Source organism: Onychomys torridus, chromosome 1 (assembly GCF_903995425.1).
Source record: "Onychomys torridus chromosome 1, mOncTor1.1, whole genome shotgun sequence".
NCBI lineage: Eukaryota > Metazoa > Chordata > Mammalia > Rodentia > Cricetidae > Onychomys > Onychomys torridus.
The window spans coordinates 65,732,739-65,756,734 of NC_050443.1; the positions used below are offsets into that span (position 1 = coordinate 65,732,739).

General features: G+C 34.8%; 1 pseudogene; it reads right to left on the reverse strand.

Moving 5' to 3' along the window:
* Positions 1 to 7,108: 7,108 nt before the first annotated feature.
* LOC118570872 lies at positions 7,109 to 23,321 on the reverse strand (annotated as a pseudogene).
* Positions 23,322 to 23,996: the final 675 nt, after the last annotated feature.

Genomic DNA, 23,996 nt, shown 5'->3' on the forward strand with positions numbered 1-23,996 from the left:
TCTCACCCCTCACTAAGGAAACTTTTCTTTAAATAGATGGAGACTATCCTGAAAAACTACTTCTAATCAAAATGCAGACTTCTCAATCACAATCACAATGGATATACCTATAACACAACACCTACACCTAATTAAGGAGTTTGCTGTGAGAATGTGTCTTCTAGTAATGTCAGAGTCTTACCCATAAACACATAACACATGATTGAGTGAATATGAGCTGCAGAAGGAAAACACCAATGGGCATGAAAAACTGTGTGTGAAACAATAGTCCATGGGGATTTAAACCAAACACAATGAAGTAAAGTATACTAAGAAAGTTAGGAGCAAAAGATTTTGTGATCACCAAAGACCACATATGGTTGTCCAGTATCAAAATATTAGCCCTGAGTATGAATATTTAACTAACAATATATAGATATACAAGTTTATGTTTAGAATATATGCATATGCATACACACACACACACACACACACACACACACACACACACACACACATATATATATATATATATATATATATATATATATATATATATATATATATATATATACCAGATATTGAATTAGAGTGGTTTGTGTTGTGCAGAAAACTTTGGAGGGAAATAATTTCAAAAATTAAAGTTAGAGGAAAGTTAATGATCAGGGTATATATAAAAAAATGAAATAGATAATAAAAACAATCACAAGCTTGTCATGGTTGCATGCACTTTTAATCCCAGCACTCAGAAGGTAGAGGCAGGCAGACCTCTGTGAGTTTATGACCTGCTTGGTTTACACGGATAATCCAGGAAAGCCAGGGCAATTATATAGAGATCCTGTCTTGTAAAACCAACTGACCAAACAAACAAAAGCAAACGAAGAAGCAAACAAACAAAAACAATTAGGGACAAGACAGAGTATATAACTTTGTTTTATGTGTTCAGTTAAACTTTGGAAATCCAGAACCCAGAAAGGTTGTCTAAATTATCCCCTTTAATTTGGTTAAACTTATATGGTCTGAGTACAGAGTAGGACAGCAAATTAAGTACATGTTTTTACATTGCCTAAATGTGTATTATTAAGCTTATTGCAATGTTTTGACAAACTTCAGTCACTGAAGTTAAGATTATATTCAGAAAATGTAAAATGAGCATTATTGTTCTGATTGCATCATAAGTGTGGATTAAGATGTAATACTCATAGATTGTTGACTACTCCAATTGTCATCAGAGAGCCTTTATCCAGTAACTGATGGAAACATTTGCAGAGAGTCCTAGCCACACATAAGGCCAAGCTTGGGGAATCTTGTTGATGACATGGATTGAGGATTGTACAAGCCCAAAGTGACATAAACATCACAAGAAAACCTACTGAAACAACAAAACTGTGCTCGTACGTCCTCTGAGTCAGAACAGATCATCAGGGGGCCTACATAGGACCAACCCAGGCCCTGTCCATATATGTAGCAGTTATGTAGCTTGTTCTACTTGTGGGATTCCTAACAGTGGGAACATGGGCTATTGTAACACATGGGAGAGTTTTAGTTGCCCATGATGTTTGTAAAGGTATAATTGTTAAAGATAATAGGTGCAATGATTGGAAGTGGTAATGTATATGAAAGTGGTGTGTAACTGTGATGCTGCCAAGATGGTAATTATTACTGTATTGATAGTGATGTAAGGTTGGTAGAATTGGTGGAAATGGTGGTTGAAATGGTGATTAATGTATCATTGTGGCTATATCTAGGTTATGGTTGTGAGACAGGATACTTTGAATTCATAATAACAATAGTAATGCAAGTGCTGACATCTCATGGTGCAGACTGATGTTACATTGATTATAAAGGAATAACAAAGACATGTGCAAATGTATTAGCACTATCTCATGCATCTGAAATAATGTCCTAGGTAATTTATTTTTGATATAGACATTAAGGCAGTGATACTAACATTATCCTCAGTGTGTTCACTATTTAGAAAGAACAAAGATATTACTTCATTTTCCCCAAGGTCGCACAGTTGGAAGACGTGGAAATTATAATCTGTACTAGGCATTTTACATTGTTTCTATTTTTCTGTTTATTTATTTATTTATGTGTTTATTTATTTACCTGCCTATATTACTTAAATATATTCATTTACTTTAAATTCCAACTGAAGTATCCTTTCCCTCCTCTCCTCTAATTCTCTCCCCATACTTCCCTTTTTTCACCCTGAAAGCCAGCCATCCTCTGTTTCTGTTCAAAACTTGCAGACCTCCCATAGATATCAACAATGCATGACATGTCAAGTTGAGGAAGGAATAAGTTTTTCCCTCATAGTAAGGATTGTTTAGGCAGCCCAACACGTGGAATAGGATCTTACAAGCCTGCCAAAATACCACTGCAGACTCTGCTCCCACTGCTAGGAGTCCCACCAGTAGACAAACCTATAAAAGAGTTACAGATATGAGGGGGGCTTAGAATATCAACATGAGGGCTACTTTAATGTTGGTCCAATGTCTGTGAGCTTTAAAAGACAAGAGAAATTATTTCTTTGGTTTCCCTCATGATGATCTTGAGCCCCTTGCATCTTACAGACCTTCCATCTTCATTTCATCAGGATTCCTGGAGCTAAGATAAGGGCTTGGCTGTACATCCCTGCATCTGCTTCCATCATTTCCTGGATGAAGGTATTCTAATGGCAACTAGGGCATTCACCAATCTTAACAGGAGATGGTTGGTTCAGGATATCTATGCATTATTGCTAGAAGTCCTAGTTGGTGTCATATTGTAGATTACTGGGATTTTTACTTATTTCATGTTTCTACATTATGCCAAAATGTAGCTACTCAAGACATTTCATTCATTAATGTCCCCTTCAATCCCACTATCAACTGGATCACTCATGTTTCCATTTCCAGATACCCCAATTTGCCCAGGAGAATTTGTCTATTTCCCCTTCTAAGAGAATTCCTTGTGTCCCAGTTCTCTTTTGGGACTATATTTTTATCTAGCCTTTCTAGGTCTGAGGATTGTAAAATGGTTATCCTTTACAGCTAATATTCACTTATGAGCAAGATATATATATATATATATATACCATGTTTGTTTTTCACGGTTTGGGTTACCTCACTAAGGATTTTTTTATTTCATCTATTTGTCATCAGTTTAATGATGTCATTGTTTTTAATAACTGAACAATACTCCATTTTGTAAATGTACCACGACATATCTATGGAGGTCTGAATGAAAGTTTGAATGCATTGGCACAGGAAAAACCTCCTGTATGTAGCACTAGTGTCATAGACCCCAAGATCAGTAATTGAGCATGCTTTGGTTTTTCAGAAATCTGGGAATTGGTCTAACTTAACACCCAGCTACATCACTCTTGTACATATAACCAAAGCATGTTCAATTATACCACAAGTACTTGCTCAACTATATTCATAGCAGCTTTATTAATAATAGCCAGAACCTGGAAACAAACTAGATTTCCCTCAATTGCAGAAGGGATAAAGAAAATATTTATAATGGCTAAACTGTTGAAGAATAAAATTTCAGTTATTTTATGCTCTGCTTGGGTCATGTGACACAGTTACACAACCTCATAACAAGGTATTCCATATGACAATAATATAACAGACAGGGAGACAGTGTCTTGTGAGAATGAATTCCAAAGCAAGCGGCAAGACCTGTGGTCCTTTTTTCATTAGACTTTATCTTTTCATGTTATTGCCATTTCAACATGATTATCTTAAGCACCAAGCCTTTAAACCATTGAAGTTTTGCACAGAACTGACATCCAATCAGAGCAATTTAAGTCCATGTTATATGTATAAAGTTTGGTACAATGAACAAAATATTGCTCCATTTTAATAATTTATACAAAAATTCATGAATTTCCTTAAAATTAATTTATGTGCAATATAATTTTGGGTGATCTCAGTGAACATATGCCCATTGTATACTAGTTATAATAAAGGCAATAATATTAAGAAGAATATCTACTCAGTAGAAAAATCCTCAACAATGCCTGAATTAGTTTTCAGTCTTGATTATTTGACTGAATTTACTTAAGTATGGAAGAGTTAACTTTCTTTGGTAGCTGGAAGGTAAAGTCTGTTTTGGTTGGGAAGTATTGTGACATGATCTTGAGTTAATTGGCTCTACCACATTGGTGTGCAGGAAAGCAACAAATAGGAATTCAAATGTATAGCTCATGCTCTCCATTGTATTCAGCCCAAAACCCAGACTAAAAAGGAGTGCAACTGCATCAATCAATCCAACATAAATCAACAAATCTGGAGTAAACCATGATTGGCATTCTCTGAGTTGTTTTGTCATATCTATGCTAATTCATATCAAATTGACAATCCATGATAAGAACTACAATGACCTCAGTTTATCAATGCATTTCTGTGTATCTAAATGATATCCTTCGGTCTACGTTGTATGATAACGTCCCATAGCATCCACCAGCTGTATACACTTACAGAAGTTCTTTGATTGGAGTCTATTATCCATCTGAGCTGAGAAATCACACATATAAGGTTTCTATATATCCTGGTGATTATCCATAGTAGATCCTGAGAAGGAATGTTGCTGATAATATCAGGTCATGGCAAAGGAAAGTTTATAATAATGATGTGCTAGATCATATGTTAAAAAGTATACTAGAGGGGAAGAGTAAATTTTCATCAGAAACATTGAGTAGAACAATTTAAAGGAAATAACACATGGATGATATCAAGATCCATGCTTTTGTCTCAACAAACCGGAAGAAGTACAGAGATGCTTGGGGAAACAAATGATGTGGAACACCATATCATTTTGTCTGTCAGTTTTATAGGCCCAGGCATCCTGATACTAGCCAGATAACCCAAATAGTAATCTTGATACACCTGAATCTTTTAAACATATTATTACATAAAATATTAAAGGTCTTTAATAATAAACTTAGAACTTGATTGAAGTGAAAACCTGTAGCATTAAATAGGACATACAAACTTACACCATGGCTATAGCAATTGTGTATTCTCTGCACATCTCATGAAATCCTAGAGGTCTATACAGAAGATATCTTGTTCTGTCTAAAGAAACCAATCCATCTTCAAAATGAGTGATACTTTCTTATAAGTTTTTTTTGTTGTTGTTGTTTTAGCCAAAACATAAGAGTCAGTTTGTAGTGTTTCAAGGGCCAGGCTCTTTCTTAAAAGTGAATATATTATGTAAGTGAGAGTGCCTCAAATTTGGAGTGAGTGGTCCTAAACTAACAGCTATAACATTCACTCAGATGAGATAGTGCAGCTGCCTGCAGACACTATGCTTGCTACTTCCATCTATCTGAACTCTATTCACCTTCCTCTAATATGATTATGAGGAAAATTGATTGTCCTCGAACCCCTCTGGCACTTAGAATCTTTCTCTCTCCACTTTTATTGTTTTCCTTGAAATCTTGCGGGGGGGGGGAGTGCAGAGTTGATGTAGACCTCAAATTAAGACATTCTCTCCACAAAATGTCTGGCAGTGGTCCTTTGCTTTTCTTCCATGTGCTGCTGGAAGAGGCCTTTTTGCTGATGACTGCATCAGACACTGATCTATGAGGATGGCAGAATATCCATAGGAATATCCATAGGAGACATTTTTTGGCTTTCTTTTTACAACAGCTGTGTTTGGTTTTACTCCTGGTTTCTTGGCTCCCTACCCTCAGGTTCTTTATTATCTATTCACTGGCTGGTGTGAATTCCATCTTATAGTATGGGCCTTGGTCAAATCACGTATTAGATTGCAATTTCCACAAATTCTCTGCCACAATTGCCCTAGCAAATTTTGCAGGCTGAGCATATTGTAGTTTAAAGGAGTCTATATTTTAGGAATGAATGGGTCTCTGACTCTTATGACTCCTCTTGGGAATCTTTTCTTCCAGTTGGGTTGCCTTGTATAACTTCAGTAAGATAATTTCCTATACCTTATTATATTGTATTTTCATATTTGGGTGTTCTCTCTCAGAAGCCTGCCTTTTTTTTTTTTAGTAGCTTGAGAATTAGAGTTGTAATGGAAGTGTGGGTAGGTGGGAAGAAACCAGCAGGAATAGAATGAGGGGAAAGTATTACCAGGATATATTGTTTAAAAAAATCTCTATACAATAAAATAGAAAAATTACCAGTAAACACTATAAAAATAATGAATCTCGATATAAGGTTCTACATCATCCCATAAAAATACTTTCAGTTACGGAAACAACATCTGTTTTTTCATCATTTCTAAAGTTCATTTGTAATTATTGTAGATAGTAGGACAAGTTGACTTTTTTGAATACACAGGTTGATATGGTAGATTGATATTTGAACACTAAGAGAATTTCTAGGTTAGTGTACAATGTTTACAAGTTTATATGTATGCAAATGTGTAATCATGTTCACAGTTTGTTATATGTGTTATGTGAAGAACATGATAATACAACAAAGAATAAAATAATAAAAATTCCCTTTTCTTAACATTATAATTTTAGTGAAATAGAACAATATCTCTCCCCTCATTCTCCTTTCTCCAGTCACTGTCACACTTTACAAGACTTGATTTTCAAGGTATGGGATTGCTAAAAACTTTTATGTTTTTGTTATATTTGAGTGTGCATATGTCCTGTAAATGCAAAATACTTAGCCAAAAATGAATTATTTATTTTATATGAATTATTCAATTAATTATTTTTATGTAAATTTCCACATAAAATATAAATTTTATATAATTTTCTATATCAAATTAAAGTGACTCATCTTATAAATACATGTCTATATGTTCACAAACTAATGATTTAGTATAGAACACAACCTCAAAGTAATTTATACTAGAAAAGTTATTTTAGATATTAACACAGAAAATTCAGACCAAAGCATAGCTATTACCCAATTTAACACTAGGATGGCTTGAAGAAATAAACCAACATTACAGATACAGAAATGTCATATGAAGAGATTTGGTCCAGCTGAACTTAAGTCTTGGCCAAATTTTAAAACTCTAAATTGTAGTTGTTGTTTTTTTTTTATCTACAATTACTCATGAGACAAAGTACATATTTTCATCTAAAATTTGAGGATAAAAATCTCATTGTATTTGTTGAAACTCTGTTCTAATGAAAAAGGGAAATTTAATGAACATTTTCAATTTTAAAATGCATATTCTTGAATTTTTTAAAAGAATTTCCTTTAGGTCTCAGCAAAATAATGAAGCACTTTGGAGCAAAGATGCAAAGAAGCAGCCCTGCACTGGAGGCCAAGATACAGAACACCTCCACTGCCACCATAGCCTTGCCCTTGGTGCTGTGGTAGACAGGGAGGAAGGTAACCCAGACACTAGAGAACACCAGCATGCTGAATGTCAGATACTTGGCTTCATTGAATGTGTCAGGCAGATTTCTGGCCAAGAAAGCCTCAGTGAAACTTCCAATGGCAATGGAACCCAAGTATCCCAGAACACAATAGAAGGCAATAATTGACCCTTTGTTACAAACAATCAAAATATGCTCTTTTTCAACATGTATGTCAACATCAACAGATGGTGGGGAAGTCCCCAGCCAGATCCCACATAGAATCAGTTGAATCACCTTGCAAATTGGAATGATGAAGTTAGGTGCCCCTGACACCAGCAGCCACCTCATCCTTCTTTCTGGAGTAGTAACCTTGAAGGCCAGTACTACTGTAATTGTCTTGGCCAAGACAGTGGAAGCAGCCACAGTGAACACCACAGCAAATACAGTCTGCTGCAAGAAGCATGTGGCCATATTGGGTTGGCCAATGAAGAGCAAGGAACAGAGAAAGCAAAAGATGAGGGAGATGAGTAGAACATTGCTGAGAGTTCTGTTATTGGCCTTGACTGTGGGAGTGTCCTTGTACTTCAAAAAGACACCAAGTACTACAGCTGTGAGAATAGAAAAACACAGAGCCACGCAGGCTAGAGACATTCCCAAGAGGTCTTCATGACTCAGAAATGTTACAACTTTTTTGACACAGTGAGTTCCTTCAGGGTTGGCATACTGATCATCAGGGCACTTCACATACTGATCCATGTCTGGTACAGGAAGAAATGTATCATCAGGTTTAATATTTCCTGGCAGTTCAAAGAACATATTATATTAATGCCTTTTTTTTTTCTTAAATTAGTCTTAATTTGAGGTAGATAGATCAATTTTTTTGTATTTAAGAGTTAATTGCAATATCAAAATCTATTTTCATTATGTACAATTTTCAAATTCTGTTGTTTATATTTATCATTTACAGCCAAGACATTTTTTCCTTGCCAGAACAAATTAGCATGTGACAGAATATTCATGTTTACACAATAAAACACCTTAGTGAAGAATATAGAAACACATATGTATTCTTTACAATTCAGTAGACTACAAAGTACAAAATCATAAAACCACAGTCTTCTAAGTATATTATAGCCTGTCTATCAGGTAAAAGGCAGGTACTATATACCATTGCAATTTTGTAATGGACTGTGTACTGAAAAACAAGTAACTCCATCATTGCTTAAAAGGTTGTCGAAATAATGTCAGGGGAAGCAAAAGTATATGAACCATTTACTACCTAAAGTCCTTACATGTTGAAAGTATCACATTTGCTAATAAGTTTCTTATGAAATAATGTAATAAACAGAACCTACTGGTTTTCTAATTTCTATAATTTGGATTACCATATTCTCAAGAGAAAAATATTTATCAAGTAAACAACATAAAAGAGATGTTTTCCATATTTTAAAATTAGATAAATTTATTAATTTATTTTACTTCCATACCAGAGTTTTCCTTCTTTCCTCCCCTCACATTCCCTTCACCATCTGTCTCCCCAGTCCTCCTCTCCTCTTCTTCTATTCAGAAAGGGACATTTATCCCATGCTTATCAAGGAAGCAAAGCATATAAAGGTGAGGGAGGATTAGACTCCACCTCTAAGGACATAGATAAGGCACACAATAAAGTTTAGAGGAAAGAACTTCCTTCCATCCTTATCATGATATTTGTAGCATCATATATTCAACTGAAGTAACAGAGCAAAGCTGAAAGTAGTATTTATTATTCTAATTATGAGTCTTTCCATTCACGACTCTAAAACTCTTATCAATTAATTTTATCTCAAATATTTTAATATTTGTTGTTATCTAAACCATTGGACAAATGCATTCATATCCTTTCTATTTTGTAATCATTTATAATAGTTATTTGTTATAAAACTATTTTATTTTAATTGTTGTAAAATACACAAAGAAGACACCAAATTTTTAATAATACCGGTACATTATATTTATTTCCAAATACACTAAAGTTAATATATTTAAAACATAATTACCATCCATTTATTTTCTATTTAGTATTCCATGAAACTGTTTTTCTGTTATTCACTTGGTCCTCAATACAAATTATGTTTAACATTCCAATGGAATTATTTGTATTTAAAGTATACAATCATCTCCATGTTAATCACAGTCAAATTTTTTAGAACAATTTATATCCTGGTCTGAAGGTTAAATTAAACAGCGAGTTTAGTTTTTCATTTTATGTTATTACTCTCAAAGCAATTAATTCCTTCTTTCAGTTAGGTATTATAATACCTATAACATCACTATCAAATGTTCAATGGGATCCTTGTCACTTAAAAGATATCCCCACTTATTCAACCTGAAATATTGACATGCATTCTTGTTTACAATAGTGAAATATTAAAATAAATGTCTCAATTTTGAATTCCATATGTTTTCTTCCAAATTCATCTGCGGTGAAGTATGCAAATGAAAATAAAACCAACCAACTAACAGCTTTATCTACCATTGGACACATGAGAAAAATGCATGACTCTTTATCAGGATGCATCATCCATGAGCATCTATAAATTATCACAAATCACATAGTGGCTATATAAATAAGGATGTGCATCTCCCATGTCTTAGAAAGATAAGAAATAGATATATTACAAAGAGCTGGATCCAGGCAAAGGTAAATGCTACAGTTATGTTTAGAACTCTAAAGAAGTTTCCAAAAGAAACTATTACATCAATAGTAACTAGAATAATGATTCAGAAATGTGGTTCAGTAGATGGATTGTGATGCTTAAGGGGAGGAATTGTTGCTCATTTGATGTCATGATAAAACTTATCTTCTCAATTCCCAGAAGATGTCATTGAGAAACATGTAAATATGACAGAAATTAACTAATCTAGTGAATCTTTTGACATATCATAAATTTACCTGACGTATTGGAAATTTCATTCTCTGGGCAAGGGATACAATCAAAAGAGCAGATAGCCTTTCCCTGGTGAAATGATTTTCTGAGTCCTGGACTGCAAGGGGCACTGCAAATTGAGAGTGGAATCTGAGGAAAATGACAAATGGAATATCAAGAAAATGTCTTACCTACTTCGTACTTGCGATAGAGACTTAAAACATAGGACTATTGAAAAACATTATTTTACAAATATTCATTAAATGAAAAAAGGACTTTTTAAAATTGTGGTTATATGTTCTGGATGTTTTATAATTTATATAATGAGAAACTTGTATGTGTATATGTGTGTTTGTATTTTATCTGTATTTATGTATCATATATGTATGTATAACATGTAAATATGTAGCTATGATGTAGGAAGACATTCCTGGCTGGTAAAGGAAACAGCCTCCCCATGGCCTGCCAGCTTACCTCAGTAGCTCTACAAAATGGATATCCTTTCCTTCAGTAGAACTTCCTGCACCTGCCTGCCCTTATTTGAAAAATGTCCTTTGAACTCTAGGTCAAAATTACCTGAAAGCTGTTTCTAAACCTGTTGCCTGTCTCTAAACAAGATGTCTGATTCATATTTGTTTTGTACTTTGGCACAGATTTCTGCTAAATGGTTTGTGCCACTCTACTGCCACATACTAAGCCTTGTGATAGGAGCATGCCACTTAATGCAAATTAGGATTTGTCCCCAGCCTCCACAACATTATACATGCCTAATATTTTAGAATAAAGTTCAGCTGATTCATCGAAGTCGTTCTCCTGGAGAGCTGTCTCTGTTTATGATCATGGGACATGTACAAAATTCTGAACCAGCTACCGACTCTTGCTCTCTAGACCTTGTGGACAATAGGCTAGGAGGAAAAGTGAACACCTCACAATATATGAATATTCATACTACTAGAATTAAATATATCCTAAAAGAAAAATCTAGAAAAGTGGGAAGTAAGTTAGTGATTATATTCAAAAATAATCTATTTCATAAGGATGCTGAAGTCAACCATGAGATTTTGGTTACTTATATTGCATGTAGAGTTGTAAAAGGAGGTGCCACAAACCTGATTCAGGTCTATGTTCCACTTTATCATCTCTTCAGACATATACAATTGTTGTCCAGGTAGCAAATGTTTGGAAAACATTCCTATTTTCACCTTAAGTGCATGATTATAAACAAAATTGAAAGAGTAGTGAATGTCATACTGTACATCCTGATTTTCTTTCTGATTCATGTTCACTTGGTCAACAACAGGTTTAATAAATTGTATGTTCTTCAGGAAATAGACCATCTGAAACATTTATTAGTTTAGGTTTAAATATGCCTGCCTATACATTAGAAAAAATAATTTGAAATGTAGATTGCCTCTATTTTTTATTAATCTGCCTTTAAATGTGACTTAATTCCAAGTACTCATAAAGAGATATAAAAATAAAAACAGGGATACCAATAACATTATGTTTTTGAAATATCAGCTACTCATTGAGATTAATTATTTAACATTTGCCACCTGAATTATATTCCTGGAAAATAGGGTGATATTTTGAAGATTATTACCTGTAAACATTACCCGATAATCAGCTAAGGAACTGAGGTCTTTAGGATGTTAAAAAAATGTGGAAGAAGTATTACTTGCTTTTATTAAGGATCTATCCATTTAATTGCTCACCAATTTTTGACCATTTAAAAGCACATTCAGCTTCTTGTAAGCTTTCAAATTTTCATGATAAAGAACACTTTATTTAAAATACTAAAAACAAGCATAACTAGAGGAAATATTATGGGAAATATTATTGACTTAGATCAGAGAAAGCTGTCTGAGTGTCAGTTTTACCTGGAGTTGAGTCTATAAAAATATGATTCCCATGATATTCTGCCAAAGGTACCTAAAATGTTGTGTACAATAGAAAGGCCCCTGGAATCCTTGGATAGAACCTACATTATCCATTATGAAATTACATCTATGACACTACATTTCCTTCATTGAAACACATATTACCTGCCAAGAGTCATGTTCCAGTTTTTGCTCAGAATACTTTGGTAATGTATCTACATCTCGTAGCAGCATCTTATGGAGTGCATGGGCCACAGCATAAACAGTATTGTATAGGACATAACCTGTACCACTCACAGATATTTCTAATTGGTGCCAGTATAACCAATCATATCATTTTTCAATTGAACAGTTCTTAAGATTCATAGAGTTAAATAAAGTCAGAGAACAATTAAAATAAATCCACCATAATTTTGCAAGGGAAATTACATTACTATACTTGGAAGGATCTGCTGTTTGGAGAAATGTTCTAAAACCAGGTAATTCAGAAAAGTGAAATAAAAAGGTAAAGGTCCCATAGAAAGATTCAAGAAGGAATCTCTCATTATGATGGATCATATCCCACTGTGAAGTAGTGACCCAGATCCTCTGAATGTTTAATAATCTGTAGAGTCCAAGATTAAGTTTCAGATGAGAGTCTTTGTCTCCATAAATTATATCAACTTTGGCTGATGATGTTATGATCTCATTATAATAGACATTTGTATTTTTGTGAAATAATATTTTATCTTCCATGACAACATGCACAAAGGCTAAGCATGCACTGTTTTTTTGCGTCTCTCTTCTCAAATCTGAGAGAAATTGAAGTCCGAGATCATCATCTGAAGTGATTACGCCAACCCAGTTCCATTTGAAATATACCACCATAGACACCATGGCCAAAGCCAGAGATGTGTCCTTAGGAGCCATCTGGTAGAGATGAGGAAACTGTTCACGGCTGCTCAGGAGAGGATGAAATGGTCCATAATAAAGCTAAATGTCATAAAACAGAAAGAGTTGAAGACGTTGGAATATATAATTATCAGTATAAAACAAATAGTGCTCATCATAAGACAGAAATAAGACATGTGACTTTTCATCTCATTATTAAATAACGTGTAATTTTTGAGAATATGTTAAAGAGTACAGATGAACTAAGTCTGCTATTAAAACACTTCAAATTTCTCCTTTTCTTTGGGTCTATTTGTTATGCTTTGAATTTTATGCTTCAAAATACACACATACACGCTTTTTTCTTCTTTTTTATTTTATATTTTATCTGAATATCAGAAGTAAAGGAGCCAATATTTCATTAAAACTAACCCACCCATGCTTACCTCTGGTCTATTTGTGATGTACAGGAGTGGTCCAAGCATAGCAGATGATAACCATATTGGACCTGTAAGTACTATTAAATATCTTCTGTGATTTATACAATAGTAGTTAGGAAGAAGTTCACCTATTTTTGTGGACAAACTATTCATTCTCCAGTCATCCAGGAGGTTACATTCAACTTTAACTAGCAGAAAAATGTTGGGTAGAATATGAGGATCTTTGTTGATATTTTCAAGAGCAAAATAAAGAGAGAAAATCAAGTGGATATTTTATATAAGAGTACAAATGAATCATTAGTGATGGGGTACCTAATATTATGATATTAAATCAACCTGACAGTGTTTATGTATTTAATGCTTGTTTTTTTTTCATGTTGCTATGGAGACAAAAACACTGTTATTGTGCTGTATGAGAATATGAATTCTCTGGAATTAAGTAAGGATTCTTAAAAGATTGTGATATGGGTCTCACTCATGAGGAATGTTTTGATTTTGAACTTTCATACAGTTTTATTAATTTCTTTGTGAGCAGTTTGAGAAGAAATTTCTAGGACACAATGAATCTGCTCATTTCTTCATTGTAGAGTTGTAACAGAGATAATAAATGGAAAATAGGTGGATATTATCCTCTACCCAGATAGTGATACATATTAAAAAAGAAACAGCCATTGACACGGCCATGACTTAGTTATGAATATAAGGAATGGATAACAAATGGATAGCCAAATATTTCCATCTGTATCAACATCTCTGATAATTTTTAAGTTCATAAGCAACACTGACACCATAATTATTTTTAATTTTTCTCTGTACTTCATGTACATTAGTCCATTCCCATTCCCCTTGAATCTGTATAATCTTCAGTGATATGTTACGGATTACAACAATGACCATTTATTATGAGTAATAAACTCTCCTCACATTGGCCCTCATGTTCATGATGACTCATTTCATTTCATTTATTCATCTGAACATGCTAGTCATGTCTCTAGATTCCTCTTGTTTTCTACCTATTATCAAATATTTATTTCCATAATATTTTAACTTTTAATATCCATGCAAATCCCCTGATATACTTTTTTATTCATTCTGAACATAATCTCTAAGAATTTGTTAATAATGTATCTCATTTTTCTATTTTGCTTATGAATGTTTCAGTTTTTGTTTCCCCTCAAATATATTATATTTCTTTATGACACTGTTGCATATCTGAGTGCACTAGCCTCTTCTGCTGCACTAAGGCTAGTATTCAATCAATGCACAGTATATTTTCTGCATAATTTGTGGTTCTAATGCTTGAATAATTTTACTCCAATGTTTTCTATTCTTTTATTTCTTAACTTTTTCTGTTGAATTCAGAAAAAAATCAAGCCTGAATTATTTTTTGAGGTATCTTTGGAAATTTTAATTGGACCATATTGTCTTTCTTTGTTGAAAGCATATATCTGTAGACATTATGGGTTCCATAGTTTACAAAGGGAAGTAGTTTTCCCACAGTTACACACAGTACCAAAATTTCTATAGAAAGGTAAGACAATTCCAATATTGCTTTTGAGTATTTCCTAAAAGATGCTCTAAGGCTCCTCAAAATGGCAAGTAATGCAAAGTAAGGTGTCAATGCTCTCCCTCACACATTTAGTGCAACAGAGAGACAGGAAGGAAGAATAGTTATGTCAGTTATGGATACTGGTGCTAGGTCCTCTGAAGTGCACCCCCGCACTGAGGGGCTGACACTTCCCCACACTGAGGAACCTGAGGTGGTCAATACTGAGCAGCCTGTCACAGCCAAGCACGACTGTCACAGCAGAAAGGGGACTTGGAGTTGTCTGGTTCTTGGGTGTTCATGGGGCTATTGGTAGCAAAGGAAGAGGGCCAGAACATGACCCAAGGTCTCCCACTTGGCACTACAGTAGCATTGGTTCACATCAGTGGGGCTTACAACAGGTGCACTGAAAGTCACGTTAAAAATGCCTTTACCAATTCCTGTACTGGATTACTAGAATGAAATGCAATCATTTGATTTCTCCTCCAGGTGAAAACAGCTCCCCTGTAATATACTCAGTGTAGTGAATATTTGTCATGTTGATTCCCTGGTGCACAAATATAACTGTATCATTTGTACAGCATTCTCAGTTTCCAAACTTGTTTCATTAGTTTAAAAAACAAAAAGGATAAGGCAACCAAATTGAACTTATTTGGATGGCAGAAAAAACACCCAGAACATCAACTTTCATCTTCTCAAGTGTTAAGAGCACATGATTAAAAGGTAATCAACGAGTTTCTTCGCTTAACAGGAAACAATGCAGCTACTGTCGATAAACACACCTCTAGTAAATAGAGGGCCCCTCATAAATATAAAATTAAATTCTTTTAAGGAACAGTTTTTTAATTTAATTTAATTTTATATATCAACCATGGGTTCCCCTGTCCTCCCCTCACCCGCCCTTGACCCCACCTTAGTCTCAGCCCTACTACCCCATTCCCATCTCCTCCAGGGCAAAGACTCCCTTGGGGATTCAGCTCAATCTGGTAGATTTAGTACAGACAGGTCCAGTCCCCTCCTCCCAGGCTGAACAAAGTGTCCCTGTGTAAGCCCAAGATTCCAAACAGCCAGCTCATGCACCAAGGACAGGTCCAGGTCCCACTGCCTGGTTGCCTCCCAAACAGTTCAAGCTATCCAATTGTCTCACTTATCCAGAGGGCCTGATCCAGCTGGGAGCTCCCCAGTTTTTAGTTCATAGTTCATGTATTTCCATTAGTTTGGCTATTTGTCCCTGTGCTTTTGCAATCTTGGTCTCAACAATTCTTGCTCTTACAATCTATCCTCTTTCTCGACAATTGGACTCCTGGAGCACCATCTGGGGCCTGGCTGTAGATCTCTCATCCCCTTCCATCAGTTATTGGATGAGAGTTCTAGCATGACAGTTAGGGTGGTTGGCCATCCAATCACCAGACGAGGTCAGTATGGGCTTTCTCTTAACCATTGCCAGTAGTCTACAGTGGAGGTATCACTGTGGATTTCTGGGGACCTCTCTAGCACTTTGATTCTTCCTATTCTCAAGTGTTCTTCATTTATCATGGTCTGTTATTCCTTGTTCTCCCTTTCTGTTCTTCATCCAGCTGGGATCTCCTGCTCCCCTAATCACTTTTTCCCTCTAAGCTTTCCCTTCATCACCCCCAATCACATCCAGGTTGTTCTTGTAGATCTCATCTATTTCTCTGTCATTGGGTGATACCTGTGTCTTTCTTGGGGTCCTGTTTTCTAGGTAGCCTCCCTGGAGTTGTGAGTAGCTGTCTAGTCATTTTTATTGTACATCAAGTATCCTCCTATGAGTGAGTGCATACCATGCTTCTCTTTCTGAGTCTGGGTTACCTAACTCAAGATGATTTTTTTCTAGACACATCCATTTGCCTGCAAACCTCATGATGTCATTGTTTCTCTCTGCTTAGTAGTACTCCATTGTGTATATGTTCCACCTTACATTTATCCATTCTTCAGTTGAGGACATTGTTTCCAGGTACTGTCTATTACAAACAATGCTGATATGAACATAGATCAGCAAATACCCTTGAAGTATGAGTGAGTATTTCTTGGGAATATGCACAAGAGTGCTACATCTGGGTCTTGGGAGAGATGGATTCCCAATTTTCAAAGGAAGAGTCATATTGATTTCCAAAGTGGCTGTACAAGCTTGCATTCCCACCAGCAGTGGAGGAGAGTTCCCCTTGCTACACATCCTCTCCAGGATAAGCTGTCTTCTTTGTTTTTGATCTTAGCCATTCTGTCAGGTGTAAGGTGGCATCTCAGAGTTGTTTGGATTTGCCTTTCCTGGATAATTAAATATGTTGAGCATTTCCTTAAATGTCTTTCAGCCATTTGAAATTCCTGTGTTGAGAATTCTCTGTTTAGTTCTATAGCCCATTTCTTAATTGGACTGTTGGGCATTTTGATGTCTAATTTCTTGAGTTATTAATATATTCTGGATATAAGCCCTTTGTCAGATGTGGGGTTGGTGAAGACCTTTTCCCATTCTGTAGGCTGTTGCTTTGTCTTGTTGACCGTTTCCTTTGCTCTACAAAAGTTTCTCAGTTTCAACAGGTCCCATTGATTGATTGTTTCTCTCAGTGTCTATACTATTGTGGTTATATTTAGGAAGTGATCTCCTGTGATAATGTGTTCAAGAGTATTTCCTACTTTCTCTTCTATCACGTACAGAGTAACTGGATTTATGTTGAGTTCTTTGATCCACTTGGACTTAAGTTTTTTGCATGGTGACAGATATGGATCTATTTGTAGCCTTCTACACATTTTCATCCAGTTATGCCAGCACCATTTGTTGAAGATGCTTTTTCTTCCATTGTAATGTATTTTATTAATGTATGATATTACTCATTTTAAATTTGAAATCTCTAATTTGAGCAATGAACTCACTATTCCATTACAATAATATGTAAAATTGATAAATTAATATTTTCCATACAATGTTTTATATTTTATAATTGAATATAATCACAAGTAGTGGTTTACATACTGATTAAAAATCATTTTTCCATGTAACATTTTCAGTATTTCTACATTTCCTAATCTGAATGATGACCGATTAGTAATCAGTGATAGATCTTCATTTTATTCTATGGACTAGCTAGAGTATACCTGATTATTATTTCCCCTTCAATTATTCCTATTGTCTTCCACTCCAATGTATGAGTGTGATAAGGAGTTATCAAACTTGAACACTATTTATTCCAAGACCAAATTTTGTTGACACCATTTGTTCATAACCTAAAAAAAAGAATTCCTTTAATATCATGATTTGTAATCCTTATCACTCTTGGGATAATCCTCAGTTTTTATATTGTTTCACTCCCCTGTGTTTTTGTAGGTATCTCTTGCTTTATCTGAAGTCACAAATTTGCTGTTCACAGTATATACTTTATCTATATATAACTTAAATAATCTAGGCATAAATCTCATTCGTCACAGAAAAATGGCTAATATGAATAATTATTGGCCATTAATAAATTCTTGAGAAGGTAGTCCTAGTTTTCTTTAAGATTATGAGAATTAATGGAGCATTGATTGGCCAGTGGAAAGATACATGTTGAAAAATTAATTGGAAGTACAAATTATAATTGGTGGCTTAATAAAATGAGTAGTAAAGGAGGGGAACAAATATCATCAAAGTATATTATATCAAACTTTTAACACACTAATGAAAATATACCTAATGCAATTAGATTCTAGATATTAAATTTTTATATGATTTCACAATTTTGGAGATTTAAACTGATGTGAATGCAGTTTGATAAATATCCTTGGCATCACTATGTGTCTAGGGGAGGAAGTCAAGTCCAAATTATTTAGCTCATGTTTTAGATAAACAAGAGAAAATAATAGAAAAAGTAAGGATTTTACAATTCCAATCAAATAACTTATCCTCTTATCAAGTGTGTGACATATGAAAAGTGCCAAACTGAAGTTTGTTTAATCAGTATGCAATAATTTTAGCGATCTTCATATTCATTCTATATGCAGTCTTAATATATAAAAAATAAAATACACACAATATGCTACACATTATGTCATCAGTCAGTCCAACCACATGTTCTAATGAATAACTGAAGCCAAAAAAAAAGGTTTTGGTTAGATAAAAAAAATTAAATTGGGATTAAGTCTGCCACCCAAGTAGTTGACATATGGGTAATCTTGTTTATTATATTACCTGCCCAAAGGCTGGTTCAACTCAGAAATAACATGGGCAGAAACTGGCCAACAAATAATACTTTCTAGTGATTATATTTACAAAAAATACCAATGCAGAATATAAATCTGGTATATTGAAAGAATTGTTCAAGTTGAAAATAAATTCATTTCTAACATTTCATCCTAATTTCTAATACTCTACAAGCCCTATGAAAACATACAATGACTTGGATTGTCACATATTGACATATGCTGCAGTCAAACACATTTACTATTAGCCATAATAACATAAACACTTTTTCAGAGATCAAATCCAATCAAATTCAAGTGATATTTACTCAATTTGTAAGCTGTCTTTGAAAATGAAAGATATAAAATAAACAGAGAAAATGTTAGAGAGTATTTCATGCAATTTTAGATTCAAATTGAGAGATAAACACAACATTTTAAAAGATAATGTATGAAATTATAAATTTTAAAACTTTGAAGTTGCATATGAAGAACAAAGGGTGAAAAAGTTTTAAATTAAGTGTGTAGGATATAGGGTTCTCTGGCAACAATATAAAACATCATACATATATTATTAGTAACTATTTATGCAGAAAGACTATTCATAACACCCAAAAATTTTTAAGTAAGATGTATATTTGACATATATAAAGATAGATAGATAGAGATTATATTAATATATATATATATATATATATATATATATATATATATATATATATATATATTTGCCTGTATTAATGTATTATACTTGTGTTGTAGAAAGGCATATTTTATTCCTGTCACTATACACTATAATACTAGATCTCAATTCAACTTCACAAAAGCACATGTAGGTAATTTTTGCTCAAATTTTTTTCTACTATATCATTTTCTTTATCAACTTTTATGTTGTATTTCATGATAGAATCAACCCAATACAGGCAAAAATATGATGATACACTATATATGTAGATTTGGCACAATATATGAACAGATATACCATGTTTACAAAAATACTTCTATGATATTTTAGGTAATAAATAAATATTTCAAAGAGTATTTGATAATTCAATCCTTTTTTGACTGAATGTTTATTTATATATAGAAAATCATTGATACGATCAGTGCCATTCAGCAGAATTTGTTTCTCTCTTGTATTATGAGTATATAATTCATTTCTGGCCTTAGTGAGTATTACAGTAAAATTACATAGAGAGATCATAAAGCCAAGGAGTATTTAGCCTTAAGCTGGTGGGATTTCAGACCCAATAAAAAGAGGAATTGCAAGCTTTCTCATTTCTACTTTCAAGGAGACAGTTTCTCTATAACTGCAAGAACTATTATGATTGGTAAAGATATAACAAAACTTTGCCTAACTTGAATGAAGATTTTCTCATTTGAGCTCTAATGGACCTATTCTCATATATAGTTTATATTTGTTTGATATTTAGGACTCCTGAGTCATCACTCTCATGTTCTATTTCACTGTCAAAATTACATTATCAGTGTAAATATACATGATGTCATTTAATGTCACTTCTCATTGTCCGTCCTTCATCTTCATGGTTATGTTTTACACTTAGATCAGTTTTATTTCTGTTTTTCATTAATTTAGTTTCTTGAAAATTTATTTCATCTGCTATGAATTTTGTTTATCCATATATGGTTAATAAATGAATACAAATTTTGTCTCAAATGATAAAACTTCACTGTGGTATTCTTAACCGAGAGCATTTGCCCGCCTTGTACTATACTGATTACCATATATTTAGAGTGTTGCTTGTGTCAATTTGCTTAGCATGCTACAGAAGACATTGTTACAATTATCCAAACCAAATATCAAATCTAGTACATATCATTAATCCAGTTAAATTATGATCAAATATACAAATCTACCATGTGTTGTTCATATTCCCACAATATATGAACACAATCTTGATAATTGGGAAAAAAAGGAAAAGAGAAACAAATGTGGAATAATTGTCAGGGATTAAAGTTATGGTAACAGAATCAAGACATGAAAATATGAAATCAATATTAAGAAAAGTGACCATATTTGTAAGTTTAGTAGATGTCTTTCAAACTGTGGCATGTGCTACAGAAAACAACTTTCATTCTAGCACTTGGTAAGGGAGATGTAAAGTCAATATTTACAGTGACAGCTTATAATTGGGCTTTACTTGGGGCCACCAGCTTAAAAAATAACATGGACCCATATTAATTATGAAACCTCAGCCTTTGCTTAGGCTTCATTCTAACTAGCATTTATAACTTAAGTTAGCCTATTTCTGTTAATTTATTTTCTGCCTTGTTGTTTTATTACAATATTACTGCACTGCCCATTCTTGCCTGATCTGTGTCCTTTGGCATGTCTACCTTCTTCTTTCCAGTGTCCTCAGTGCCCACAAAATCTTGCCTAACTATTGAGCATTCAACTTTTTATTAAACCAGAATGACACATCTTCACAACACACATCTTTACACAAAGTGCCTCCTGATATTGTATAAATAACCTTTATTCATGAATAACATAGAACTTAAAAGAAAGGAAACACTTACTGACATTGACACTAAAAAAAAGAATATGGCTGCACATGTGCTCAACTGCAAAAATATTTAATAGAAAGGATAAAATTTCCACAGTGAATGATCAGTTCCATTTAGCAACTTTTGGACCAGAGGTGAGTGCCTGTGGCTTTAGTCAGAAAGGCAACCGCCCCTGGGTCCCACCCCTGGGCACCATCCTGGGATGACCTGCCCAACTTGGCCCCAGTTTCTGGTCAATTGGCAGGCCCTATGGGAAAGCTCCCCTTTTCCAAGACTGCAGGCAGACCCTGCAGTCTCTACACCCTGCCCCCACACCCATTTGCCCAAGACCCCAGCCACTTCCCGATACTTAGAGACCAGCCCCCAGCTCCCATCCGCCCAGGAACTCCCATCTGGACCAGAGACCAGAGAGACCCTCCAGTGGACACTACAACCTCAACGCATTGCCCCCATACCCACCTGCTGGAGACCCCAGCCACTTCTGGAGAATTAGAGACCAGTGTCCAGTATTCCATCCTGTCCTAGATCTCCCATCTGGACCAGAGAGCCCCCAGCTCCCATTTGACCCGGAACTCCCATCTGGACCAGAGCTTCCATCCTGTCCCAGAACTCCCATCTGGACAAGAGGAGCTCTCGTCTGGACAAGATAAGGAGATCCCAGAGACTTACTGAGACTCAGAATCCACCCCCCCCCAGCTCCTCTCCGGCCAGCACTCTCATCTGGACCAGAGCTCCCATCTGGCCCAGAGCTTCCATCTGGAGCAGAGAGAGTCAGAATCCACCCCCCCCAGCTCCTCTCCGGCCAGCACTCTCATCTGGACCAGAGCTCCCATCTGGCCCAGAGCTTCCATCTGGAGCAGAGAGAGTCTCCCTAAATCTGTCAGCTATGTCTGGACCAAGTACACTGATACTACCAAGAATGAACCCACAAGGAGATGGGCAGAAGCCAAGGCAGAAGTAGATACAACAAAATAAAGAGCAATACAGCATCACCAGAACCTAGTCCTTCTCCAAAAGCTAGACCTGAACATCACAGAATGGAAGAAGCAGAAGAAAACAACCTTATAAGTAACATTATTAAGAGGCTAAGTCTTATATAGAAGAAATAAAAAATAAAGTGGAGGAACAGACAAACAAAAAATGGGAAGAACATTATAAAAAACTACAGGAAAGGACAATTAAAGCAGAAGAAAACAATAAGTCCCTGAAAGAAAACCATGAAAAAGCAAGGGAAACAGTCCAAGACCTGAAGAAGGAAATAGAAAAAATGAAGAAGACACTAGCAGAAGGAATGCTGGAAATAGAAAATCTGAGTAAACAAACAGGAACTACAGATGCAACTTTTGAATGTCTGTTGAATCACCATTGAATCACCTGAAACAGGGCAATAATCAGCATGAAACAAAATAAATTTTGATCATGTCCTAGATAGTAACGTGGGGAAAAAAACAGATAGAAAACATGGAGAATGATGCTTTGACTATATTGGGCATTCTATATATGTACATTGATGATCATTCAAAAACAAAAACAAAAAAAAATGAGGGGCACTAAATTCTTATCTAGATTCCTGGTTAAATATTCATTCTTGACATGACTTTGCTTTGTGTAAATAGAAAAAAAGCAATCGGTGTCTTTATCTTCACCCCAGGTATCTGGATCTTTATGTCTCAGAAAGCACCTGGGACCCATCAAACTGCAGAACAGGAAGGAAAGCGTCACAACCAAGAAGAAAAACTTCAAATAGGACATCTTTACAATGCCACCAAGACTGGAACCCAGGCAAAGTGTAATAAACAGATTTTCACAAAACCATATTTCAAATGTGCCTGTACACACACATGGGTATCTTTTAATGCTCTAGTAGTTACAAGTGTACTTTTCTTTCCTAATATATTTCTTCTCATCTTATTATTCTCTGGAGAAATCTTATACATTCTCAGGCTTCAGGGTCTGCATCTAGTTAATATGCTCAGGTGCAAGAAAATTTCAGTAATTTTGTTTAAGAAATTATCATCATTTGAGCATGCCTGTGATTCCATCCATATCAGGGGACATGAAGGCCCCAGGCTAGATTCCTCCTGAGATATCTATGTAAGAACCCTAATCCACATAATCTTTCTTCTCATGAGCATGTGAAATACTTTAGCACATTGCATTAGACATTCCAAACCAAGTATGATATGGAATTATCAGACACAATATATTCTAGACAGAGCTTACTACAGACATGCAAATATAATTGATATGGAATATATTATCTCTTGTTTCATTTCCTGACATACAGAGGCCTGCAATCAAACACACACACACACACACACACACACACACACACACACACACACACACTGAGTGACCAAAGGTAAAACAAAATCTGCTACAGAT